This window comes from Euprymna scolopes, chromosome 22 (genome assembly GCF_053919585.1).
Source record: "Euprymna scolopes isolate OS-2025 chromosome 22, ASM5391958v1, whole genome shotgun sequence".
NCBI classification, from domain to species: domain Eukaryota; kingdom Metazoa; phylum Mollusca; class Cephalopoda; order Sepiida; family Sepiolidae; genus Euprymna; species Euprymna scolopes.
In genome coordinates, this window is record NC_136503.1 from 116,120,230 (window position 1) to 116,132,381 (window position 12,152).

At 33.1% G+C, this 12,152-nt stretch overlaps 2 protein-coding genes and 1 long non-coding RNA gene across 8 annotated transcripts in view; 2 read left to right on the plus strand and 1 right to left on the minus strand.

Annotated features, from left to right (window-relative positions):
* Positions 1–12,152, plus strand: part of LOC145243682 (integrator complex subunit 13-like) — a 1,170,185-nt gene that overhangs the window by 192,965 nt on the left and 965,068 nt on the right. The window lies entirely within an intron of this gene.
* Positions 1–12,152, plus strand: part of LOC145243684 (uncharacterized) — a 701,194-nt gene that overhangs the window by 165,788 nt on the left and 523,254 nt on the right. The window lies entirely within an intron of this gene.
* The window catches only part of LOC145243683 (FMRFamide-activated amiloride-sensitive sodium channel-like), a 531,594-nt gene that overhangs the window by 129,387 nt on the left and 390,055 nt on the right, over positions 1–12,152 (minus strand). The window lies entirely within an intron of this gene.

Genomic DNA, 12,152 nt, shown 5'->3' on the forward strand with positions numbered 1-12,152 from the left:
ACTAAGCCAACGTCAGTAAATAAAAAAAATGTTACGTGTGCATGCATTAGCCTTGCTAGGGGGGGGGCTAAGGGAGCGACCATTAAATAATTATGCTGGTCGCCATGGAACTCAACGCCCAAGGAGTACCTAAAGTGGCACTTATGCACTCGTGCTATTTTTTAAAATAGTATTTTCATGTTAAATTCAAATTTTACAATATGTTTTTCTTTTATTAATTTGTTAAGTGAAAGTACAGATAACCCGGTCGGTTTCTAATGTGAGGAAAATCTAGTCGCTCCCCCCCCACAAAAAAAAGGGGTACTCTGGATAATAACAAAACATTAAAATTGCCTCAGTCTCGAAAGATTTCTTCTCTACTGAACGAGGAAACAAACGGTGAAGTGTAGTTCACCTTCTGTTTCTCTCCCTCTCTCTCTTCCTCTCTTAATATCTCTCTCTATCCATCTCTCCCTTTCCCTCTCTCAATCTATATTTCTCTCTATATCACCCTCTCCATCTCTCTTTGAGCCCCTTTCTCTCTCTAACTCCCTCTATCTCTCTCCTTTCCTCTGTCTCATCCCTCTCTGTTTCTAACTCTCCCCCTCTCTCTGTTTATCTATCAATCCCTTTATCTCTCTATCTCCTTCTCTTTCTCTATTTTCCTCTCACTTTCTCTTTTCTATCTATATATCTTCCTCTCTATCTGTCCATCTCTAATCCCTCATCCTATTTTAGTCTCCTAAATAAATTACAGTGAATAAGGCATTGTCAAAATATGGATAAATCCTATTTTAGTCAGCTAATTTACTGACTGTGAGAATAGAAGTTATTTGGAAATTACTGCTACCTTGAACAGCACCAGAAGTAACTGGTAAAACCTTTCTAATTAAATTGATTTTGGCAGCCATTTGGTAACAAAATGACATAGCCTTAGCCCTTGCTGCATGAGGAATACCTGCGACCTTGCCAAGTAGAAGAATTATTTATTCTACTTTAAAACATTCAATTTTTCAAAAATCTCATGTTCGACATCTCCAAAACATCCAATATGGGGAAAAATATTGCAGAAATGCAAACTTATTGTTTAGGATGAATGCAAAATGGTACGCAAAAAATCACTTGAGGCTCTTGGTCGATCCTTGCAAGATTTGCATGGCAATGTCAGATCATTTGGGAATGCAGTAATATTGCTTACAGGAGATTTCAGACAAATGTTACCTGTTATTCTTCAATCAACACCAGCAGATGAAATAAATGCTTGCCTCAAATACTCTACTTTTTTGTTCCATGTGAAGACATTAAACTTAACTCAAAATATGCATGTCCAGTTGCCGACTGTTCGATCCGCACAAAAACTTTTGCATCACTAGTGGGAAATTGGGTACGAAAAAGTGCCAGCTGATCAGAGTTTAGGGCAAAATTCTTTGACTTTTAACTTCTGTAATTTCTGTAATTTTATTTCATCAAAAGAATAGTTAGTTTAAAAGGTTTTTGCAGATATTCAAATTATAAGAATTCCATTTGACTGAGTGAATGAGCTATTCTTGCAGGTCAATACAAAGATGCCCATGAACTTAACGCTATTATTCAATGTAAAATTCCAAGTGAGGTAGTCAAATACAAATCCATCGACACTGTTGTGAAAGCAGATAAAGTGGTTAATTATCCAACAGCTATATTTGCCAGGGATGCCACCGCATGTATTGCAACTGAAATTTGGTGTACTAATTATCATGTCGTGAAATATAAACCAATCCAAGCTTTGCAATGGCACATAGCTTGCAGTAAAAAAAAAATTAACAAACAATATCATAGAAACAACAATCTTAACAGGACCTTTCACAGATGAATATATCTTCATTCCATGCATTCCTATGATTCCACCGGATACATCATTACACTTTAGGAAATTGAACTTTCCAATTTTATTGTCATTTGCAATAACCATCAACAAAGCACAGGGAACAATCTTGACAATTGTGGGCCTTACAGTTACACACTGACTGTTTTTTCACATGGACAATTTATATTACGTATTCAAGAGTCACCAAACCGGAAAATCTCTATATCAGCTAAGAAAATGGAACAACAAAAACTGTGTACCCATGCAAAATGGAAAAATAAACCTATAAGAAACATGCTTTTTCTCATTTTGGAACTTTTTCCATTGCGCCAATTTGAGCCACAGCAACGCTTGGCAGGGTACAGCTAGTATATATATATATATATATATATATATATATATATATATATATATGTATATATACACACACATGCATATATATACATACACACACGCACACACACACACACACACACACATATATATATATATATATATATATATATATATATATACAGTGGTGTCTTAAATAATAAAGTGTTTGATGTAACTGAATTTATGAGAACAGATACTACATTTTGAATTATTTGCAGGTATATAAAATATTTACTTTTAGAACAAATTAGATACAAGGTCATGAAAAGTGTGTGGAGGAAATGGATGTCGTTGGTCATCCTTGGTCACTAATAATAACAAACGTCTATCCTACTCTTAACTAGAATCATCTCAGTAATCACAGTACCACATCTACACTGGAGACCGCCCTACTTAAGGTATTCCCAAATTTATTTGAAATTTTAATTTTTTACAAATATGCATATATATAAAAATTTTATCAGAATGAAACGAGGAGTGGGAGCAAAAAAACAAAAACTGGTTAGTAAAATCCTCCTAACCCTTTCTAAATAGTAAACTACCCACTGTATTCCGGTTTGTTTAGAACCAAAAACAAGCAGGTCGTTTTCTAAAGGGAGTAGAATCTAAGTGGGAGAGAAAAGAAAAAAGGGGGCAGAGTTGGAGAATGGATGGTGTCCTACCAAGATCAAAACAGATTGGGGTAAACTGATTCTAGTCTGAAGACCAAGAAAGTGTTTCAGTCCAAAGATCGATGGAAGAAAAATCGCTTGCAGTTAATCACCTGACGAAGGCCGGAGGAATAATTGGTCGAAACGTTGTGAAACAACAACTAGAAGATGAGTATAATAGTTTGCAATAAATAAATTGATAAATAATTGTTCATGAAATCCAGTTAAAATATTAAAAATAGATGACTAAGCTTCAATCTATAACATTCACAACAAAACCTTGTCTAGTTACAACCTCTATCAGCAATTTCCCTTATTCTATCTGTGTCTTAAACTAAACAAAAGTTCCATGAGAAGAACTTCTTTTGCAGAATTATACGTCTGTGGAACACAATACAGTGGGGCTTCTTCTCAGTTGATTCTAACATGGTCGTTTTCAAGTCCAATGTAAACAAGTTCTTGTTGAACCGTCCTCTTAAATAATCAATTTCTATCATTACTGATCATTAGGGCTATGACAACAGAATATTCTTTTCATTGTTTTGACTCTCGATTGTGTATCCGTTGATATCTTATATGCCTTTATATAGAGTGATGTGGTTCTCAGTTGATTAACTGTGTCGGATATATAATCAACAGTCAAAACAATGATAAGAATATGCTGTTGTCATAGCCCTACTGATCATCATGATGTATTCTAACCACCTACATACTCTAGTGGCCTTTTTTACTTGATAAGCCATGAGACACTAGTACAGAGAATGTTAAAAAAGTCTATTTTTAAGCCAAAAATGCATCTTTTTATTCTAAGCTATATTTTAAAGATAAACTTGTCAAAATGCAATAAAGTGTCACACCATGAAACCTTAAATCTGGCTGAAATGAAAATCCAGCGAAAGTTATTTCCATTAAAACTTCATTTGTGCTTCAGAATTTTAATTACTCTGCAAGTATTGAAAAAAAAAAAAAACAACAAAAAAAAACAAAAAAACTAAAAGACACGGTCATGATAAACATTATTATCTCTGGCTTTGCAGAGATCTCCAGAATATTGCTTGCCCACTCTGACATTAGAAACCTCTTCAGTTAAATTTATGTGCCTTTTTAGATTCCATCCTTCTCGAGTTGTAGTGTTTGGAATAAATGTGTTAATTCGGATCCCATCTGATCCACTATGTTTAGACCGCCGCCCTCTCTACATTTGTGCAGTTTCATTTACAGTGTAACTAAAATACTAAAACCTCTTCTGGCAGAAGACTTGGTGAAAAGCCTGAAATTCTGGCCATAAACATTTTATTTATGAGATACTGTTCATCACCTCTTAGCAGAAGTGGATTTTTTATGATTCATTTCACACTAGGATATAGATTCACCTGAGAACCACACTTCCAGCGTTTTATAACAATAATAAATATGGCTTCACATGTGTGTGTAACATAAATATAAACATAAAAACAGTTTACACAAATTAAAACACGTTTCTGAGCTCAAATGCACATCATTGGGATCGATTGGTGATGAAAAAAGGATAAAATTGTCTGAAACAAAATCCCAAGTATCGCTATCAGTAGCAGCAACCGACGATAATGCGTTTCTGCATTTATGTGGTGTTATTCTTTAATGTAAATTTTACATTATTATTGATGGAGGGGGCGGGGTGCAATTTTGCTGGTCGATGTTGGAGGAAAAAGGTTAACATGCTTAAAGTGTCCCCAACTTCTTATCCTCACAGTTATAACCTTTAGAAGAACGCTATGGTGGGTTGCTATTAATGATATTTTATTTTTTATTTTTCTTTTGCTTTCATTGCCAATCAGTCCCAGTGATATGCACAAAAACATGAATTTGCGTACATTGTTTTAATGTTTGTATAAAGTCGAAAGTTTTAGGCAGACATGCAAACATACATACATACATACATACATTTATATATTGGTAGCTCAAATTTTCGACCCAAACCGATTAAAAAGCTTGCCCTATCTCTGAATACCTTTTCATGTAAAATTTCAAATGTTTAGACCAGAAATTGTCTGAGTAATTTGGTAGAGACCGCTGAGGTCAATTTTTTTTTTTAACTTTGACCCCTATTATGACCTCTTAACATTTATTGTTTTGGACTCAAATCAAGTTAAGTTAGATCCATGTCCAAGCAACTTATATCCAACATTTCAATTGTTTATACCCAAAATTGGCGGAGGAGTTTGGTAGGGTTCTCAAAGGTCAAATCGTTTAACTTTGGCCGCTTAACAGCCAAATTTCTGGCCGAAAACCGATCACAAAGATTTTCCCAAATCTCAGTACCCTGTATATCAAATTTCGAGTCTGTAGACTGAAAATTAAGAGTTATTGTGTAGGGAAATGTACAGACAGACACACAGACATTTTCATTTATATATATATATATATATATATATATATATATATATATATGTATTACGTGTCAGAAGGCGATGAAAAAATTCAATAAAGTGCTCGATCGTTGATGTGAAAGCTGAAGATACAATATTTATTACGTAATGAAATCAGTGGTACGACCTTGAAATATGTATATATAGTATCGTAATAAATATTGTATGGATATATATATATATAAGTGACCGTGTCTGTGTGCGGAATGGCTTCAACCAAACTACGGTCAATTTTTGGTCTACAGACTCATGGAACAAATTCGATTTGGTTTTTTAGCCAGTAAAAATAGTTGCTAAGGGGTTAAAGTTGAAAAAAAATTAGAACATGGTTTGCATAAGTTGATTTAAAGTGCTCTTCTACACATGTGCAAATATACATTTTTATGTTTTACATTATTTTGAATATGCAATTTTGATATGCATAGAAACTTAGCTCAGATGGTAGGGAATAATGCTGGAGAGCTACATGTTTTGGTTTCGATTCTAGCTGATGGCACCCAAGGCATATACATTTCAAAAATTTATAAATCTCTACTATATATTGGGTACAATATAATAATCAATAGCGAATTGGCTCTATAATAAATACGAAATTTTCATAAATTAAAATATATTTAAACATATTTTACCGACTGGACAACACTGGGCACCCTGCGAGTATAATATATATATATATATATATATATATATATATATATATATATATATATATATATATATTAGTCGTTTTATTCACGTCTGCAATTAGTTCTTTTCGATAATCAATCATGTTTTATTTCGGTACACCTGAATATTCAACGTTTGTGCCGCGCGTTAATTTATCTTATAGAAAAATAGAAAAAAACACTTTTTTAATCTAATAAAAATATATATATATATATAAAAAAAGAAATGGACGCAATTTCTTATGTTAAGAACTGAACCATTAAAATCTGTGTGACTGAAATTGGTACTTTATTGAAATCGGAATTTCCCCCCAAGAACAAGAATTATTATTATTCGATTCAAATAAAAACGACGTTTTTATTTATTTGAATCTAATAATAATAATAATGGTAATAAAAATAATGATAATAATGCGATTAATAATAATGATGGTAACGACAATAATAATAATAATGATGATGATAATAATAATGATAATAATAATAATAATAATAATAATAATAATAATGATAATAATAATAACAACAATAATATTAATATATTCAGTTTGTTCCGTAGAATTGGTTAACGTTCATTCGAATTGATGACGGAAGCACTTCAATTTTCTTGGATATCTATTCGTAAAAAGTACCGAAATATGTTTGTCAGTTTAACATCAAATGATCATTAAAAACCGAAATAAATAACTGGAAAAATATACTTATGGAGCAAATCTGTGATTTAATGAAAAAGTATTGAACAATAAAAGTCTAGTAGTTAGAACTTTTTTGTTTGCAATTTCTATTTTGTGTTGTTTGCTGGTATTTAATTACACTTCTGTCAGATAGATGGCATGTGAGATGTCGGGAGAGCGGTGTAATTGCCTTTCACCTGTCAAAACAATAAACTAAAACAATAAATTGAATATTTTTAAAAAAATAATAAGATGATGATCAGATGACCTTGTCCTAGAGTGGCCCGCGGGCCTTGACAAACGGTGACCCCCACCCCCTCATGTAAAAAGAAAAAAAATCATTAACATCTAAAGTAGATTCCATGAACATCAAAATGTAGATTCCATGAACAAAACTTCTTTCTTAGAAATGCACGCCTGTGGAACTCTCTTCCAATTGCCTGCTTTCGAGCTGACTACAATCTAATTGTCTTCAAGTCCAACGTAAACAAGTTCTTGGTGAACCGTCCCCCTAAGTAATCCAATTTATAAAATTCCCACTACTTATGTTTACTATGCTATAATCACATTGACTAACGTATACCCATTAACCCTTCTCCTCGAGTGGTCTCTGGGCCTTGATAAGTGGTGATTCCTGTGTAAAAAAAAAAAAAAAAAAAAAAGTACTTGAGATGGACCATGCAAAAACCTTGGATCGTTACTACACCAATTACTCCTTTATATTTGGAAAATTGTTCAGAGTTTAAAAAATAATTTCAAAAATATATGAAAAAGAAAAACCAAAAACTTTGTTCAAACTTGTGTGATTAATGATTTGCTGTAAAATATATCAGCATCTTCATCAGTTTAACATCTGTTTTTGTCTTGACAAAGTACAAAACCAACTTCACAACCTAATTGGAAGAAGGGTAGGGGGATCTCTTCTTTACCCTGCAGCCTCTTCCACACGGAAGAGATGTTGCTGGCCTCTCTTCACATATATTATCATGTTCATGGTAAGTGTTAGATTGCGCTACAATCACTGGTACCCCCCCCTGCAAAATATTCACAGCTAGAACTCGCTATAACAACAATAACAAAGAATTTTACTTTCTCTCTCACTGTACCCAATACCAAACAGAACTTCCATGAACAAAGTTTCTCTCCTAGAACATTACATCTGTGAAACAAAATACCACGAGGCTGCTTCTCAGCCAATTACGACATCATCGTCTTTAATTCTAATGTAAACAAACGCTTGTTCAGCCGCCATCTTGGATAATCAATTCCTTTTAAGTAATCTTCTGCTCATTGTATCCAATCCTTTCATCATCATATTAACAATCTACCCAACCTTTAACCTTGAGTGGCCACATGGTCTGGATAAGCGATGACTTATGAGTAAAAAAAAAAACAAAACGAATTTTCACAAAAGGGAGTTGATTAAATACGTTTTATTAGAGCTCTGTTTTTCAATACGGATATTGAGTACTTCCCTCTCTGATAAATGTAACATGTTCATTAAAACTGAAAATGCCATAATAAATGAGGATCGATTCTGCAAAATTTACACTTTCAATACAACATGGTGGTTGTTTCAGAACTTTTCATATGAGTATTCATTTGGATTTTGTTTGGGGATTTTTAGACAAAAACGTTTTGGCCGACGTAACCTCCAACCCTCTACATGTGCAGCTTTTCAAAATTTGTCAAATTTAAGAACCTATGTAGAATTTGGAACTGAGCACTTTAACTTTTGATTATTTTTAAAATAATTTATTTATTCAGAAAATACATAAGTTAACATTTTTATTTAATGCACAGGGGTAGATTGTTCTCGTTCCGTCAGCTATGATCGAGTAGAAATGTTAATTCTAAGTTATTAGCTATTATCACCGGTAATAAACACCCCATTCCCAGAAGATTGTCGCTGAAAACTGATTATTAACCAACGCCTTTAAACGTTATGCCATGAGTGCATGTGGAGAACTAAGATGAGAATAGTAGTCTGAATAATCCAGATTATAAATCCTCATCTAAAAAATTTTGAAACATAAATGTGTATCTGTGAAGATGGGTGTATGTTTGTATTTGTGTGTTGTTTCAGATATGCTAAAAATCCTGGTGCTAATGCACTTACTGATCCGCGCTATTTTTTGAATCGTATTTCCAAGTTTAATTAAAGTTTTATATGTTTTTTATTCAATTGTAAGGTTAAAGTACAGGATAGTTACAAAACACCCTCCTCTCCCCATGTTAAGAATGGCTTTTTAAATAATAACGTTATTTCAGCACGGATCAATAAGTGCATGAGTACCCCTCCTCCAAATATTTAATCTAATTGGTGCCACACTATCTAACAAGTTCCAGCCCCTGTTCCATCATTACAGTGTTACATCCTATACTTGTTTTGCAAATACTTTAATGGAATAGGCTCTGATAAGTGTGATGCACTGGTGTCCTCTCTGCATAAATACCCTCAATGAACATGCCCGTCAGCAAGATCCCACTTGTTCACTATAAAGATCCCACTTGTTCACTATAAAGATCCCACTTGTTCACTATAAAGATCCTCAGATGTCTGAGGGCTTTCTACTCTAATAGTTTCTTTCTTTAAGTGCTAACCTTTGTAATTCTTTTCCTACTTCCCTGACTGTACCAATACGTAGCAATTTAAATGTAACGTGAACAAACATCTTGTTGCACAACTCCACACTTAGAATACCTGTAATTCACAGTAACCTGTTACATCTGAGTGGCATTGTATCTTGTTCGGGGCGAACGTAAGTTAAAAAAAAATGTTGTCTACACATTCATTTCAACATTCAACATGAACTTTTTTTTTTTTTTTACAGAAATCTTTCAATTCGTATTTTGTGAAGAATTTGTTCGCTAAATTATGTTTGAAAAATCACTTAGTGCCTCCGTGAATACATGTTGGCATAGTGTGGCGTAGAACCCATGCACATGTCAGTATGTCTCTATTTACTTTCAAACGAGGGCAAAGTTAGATACAAGGTCGGTTTTTAATGTGAGGAAAACCCAGCTCCCCAGAAAGAGGAACTTTGGATTGTGACAAAAAAAAAAAAAAAAAAAAAAAAAAAAAAAGAATTACTTCAATCTAGAAGAACTTCTTTTTATTGATCAAAGACATACAAGATAAACAGATACAACACTTTGTTCCTAACCAAAATATGAATAAAAATTTTTTTAGACCGATCTTGTTTATTTCTTTAAAAAATAAAATGAAACAAAAACAAATTAAATTTGCAGACATTTTTAGGATGCAGATTGCGAGGCGATCTAATTAAATTCATTCCTGTTTTAAACATTTGTCTATGAATAAAGTGTAATATCTTTTCATCTGTTCTGATATTACACTTCATCTTTTTTTTTTGTCATTGGTCAGTGAAGTCTTTCTCGACTGAGGCAATTTTTATTTTTTTCCCAACCCAGACTCTTCCTTTTTGAAAAGTAGCATCCTCTCCCTCACATGAAAAATCATCCTTGTGTCTAACTTTACCCTCGTGGGAAGGCAAGTAAATCAGGACTTAACAAAAAATTATGGAAACTTAAATATATATATATATATATATATATATATATATATATATATATATATATATATATATATATATATATATATATATATATATATATATATATATATAATCATTTGGATTATCCAAACTGCTGGTTATTCTCACATGATTTGTTCAATGTAACCTCCCGACTTTCTTTAGATGTATATTAGTGAACTCGGGAATCTTTTTCTCAAACTTTGGAATCTGTACAGGTAGCTTGCTCTTGTTCTGTCAGCCATGACCAGGTAGAAGTCTTAAGTAATTTGTAATTGTATTCTTAGTTTCGCCTGCACTGAGGATTGAACCTTCAACCTCCACTAAAAATACAATTACAAATTAAGATTTTTACCCGGTCATGGTTGACAGAATGAGAGCATACTACCCCGTTGGATTAAATAAAGGGTCTGTTCAGAATTTTGTACAGATTCCTAAGTTCGACAAGATGCACCTGAAAAAAGGTTGAAAATTACGTCATCTAAAACATTTAGAGAATAAACACCAAAGATGAGACGATAGTTTGAATATTCCAAATAATCAATCCTCATCTCAAAAGTTCTGCAACAAACATGTTGTATTGGAACGTTAAATCTTGCAGAATTAATTCTCACCTATGACATTTTCATCACAGTCAACATATTGTATTTATTATAGAGACAGAGAAAAGAAGAGAAGTGCTCAATATCTCTTTAGGAGAGCTTTAATAAAATATATTTGATAAACTCCAAACCCGAAATATTATGTGAATAACATCCAAGATGAGAACAATAGTCCAAATAATCCAAATAATCAACATTATCAATCCTCATCTCAAAAATTCAGAAAAAAAAAAAAAAGAATTAGAAATAAGACATGCTACTTAACTGCTCACCTTAATAAACATTCGTGTTTCTTTACAGAGAAAGTAATTAATTACCGGAAAATGGTGGTGCACGTCGGTAATGATTTTTGTATAAATAGTTTTGAAATAATATTCATAGACTTTATGACTATGCTATAAAGAATGTGTTCAAAGCCAACTTTGAAATCTAGTGGGCGATATTCTCTTTTCTTGCCAAAGTTATCACTGTCTTTTACTGATCAAATGAGTTTAATATACTATTTCAGACTAATGTTCTATCTTTCAATGCTTAATTCAAGGCGGGGCTAGTGCAGTATACTTTCTCTTGTCATGAAACTATCCTCCCAGGCATTGCCTCCTTCATATGTACTAGCAACAATATGCTGGTTAATATAAACAAAATTAAGATTTTTTTCACCCTAGGCATATTGTGTCTTGTAACGTAAGGGGTTACTATTTTGGATTGTGTCTAACAGGAGACTTTGGGGAGTTGAGCAGCTAGATATCTGTTCACATTACATTTAAACTTCTGCATGTTATTTTAGTCAGGGAGGTAGGAAACATAGAGAGAATGCCAAAGTCTAACAGTTCAAGGGAAAACATTATTAGAGTAAATGGCTTTTGGGCATCTGGGAACTTCAATAGTGAAGGGATGGGATTTTGCTGCTGGTTAGGAGTATGGATATCGAAGGGACACAAATGCTATGAGTTCATTTGACACATTTTATTATAATACCTATAAAACAGGCACAGGGATGTAACATTGCAATGATGGGACAGGGGTTGGAGCTTGGACGATAGTGCTGGATCTATTAGATTTGAGACTCTTTTTTGGACTTTTTCTATGGGGGGGGGGTGACTAATGGTAAATGCACCAACCTACATATGATAACAATACTCCATGCATGAGCGAATTGTGGCGAATTATAGGATAAAACAAACAAAAAATGCTGAAACATTTTTATTTACTTTTTTAATATTTAATAAAATATTTGTTGAAGTAGAAATGCGATTGTGAATGCATTTCCTTTGTTGGCGGCGGAGTATGTCAGTAATATATCTAGTTTAAATAGTTTTGGAAAAAATATTTTGCACCTATGACGTAAAGAATTGGTTGCATGGGCATTATTGGGAGTTATCGAATGAGATGTTTA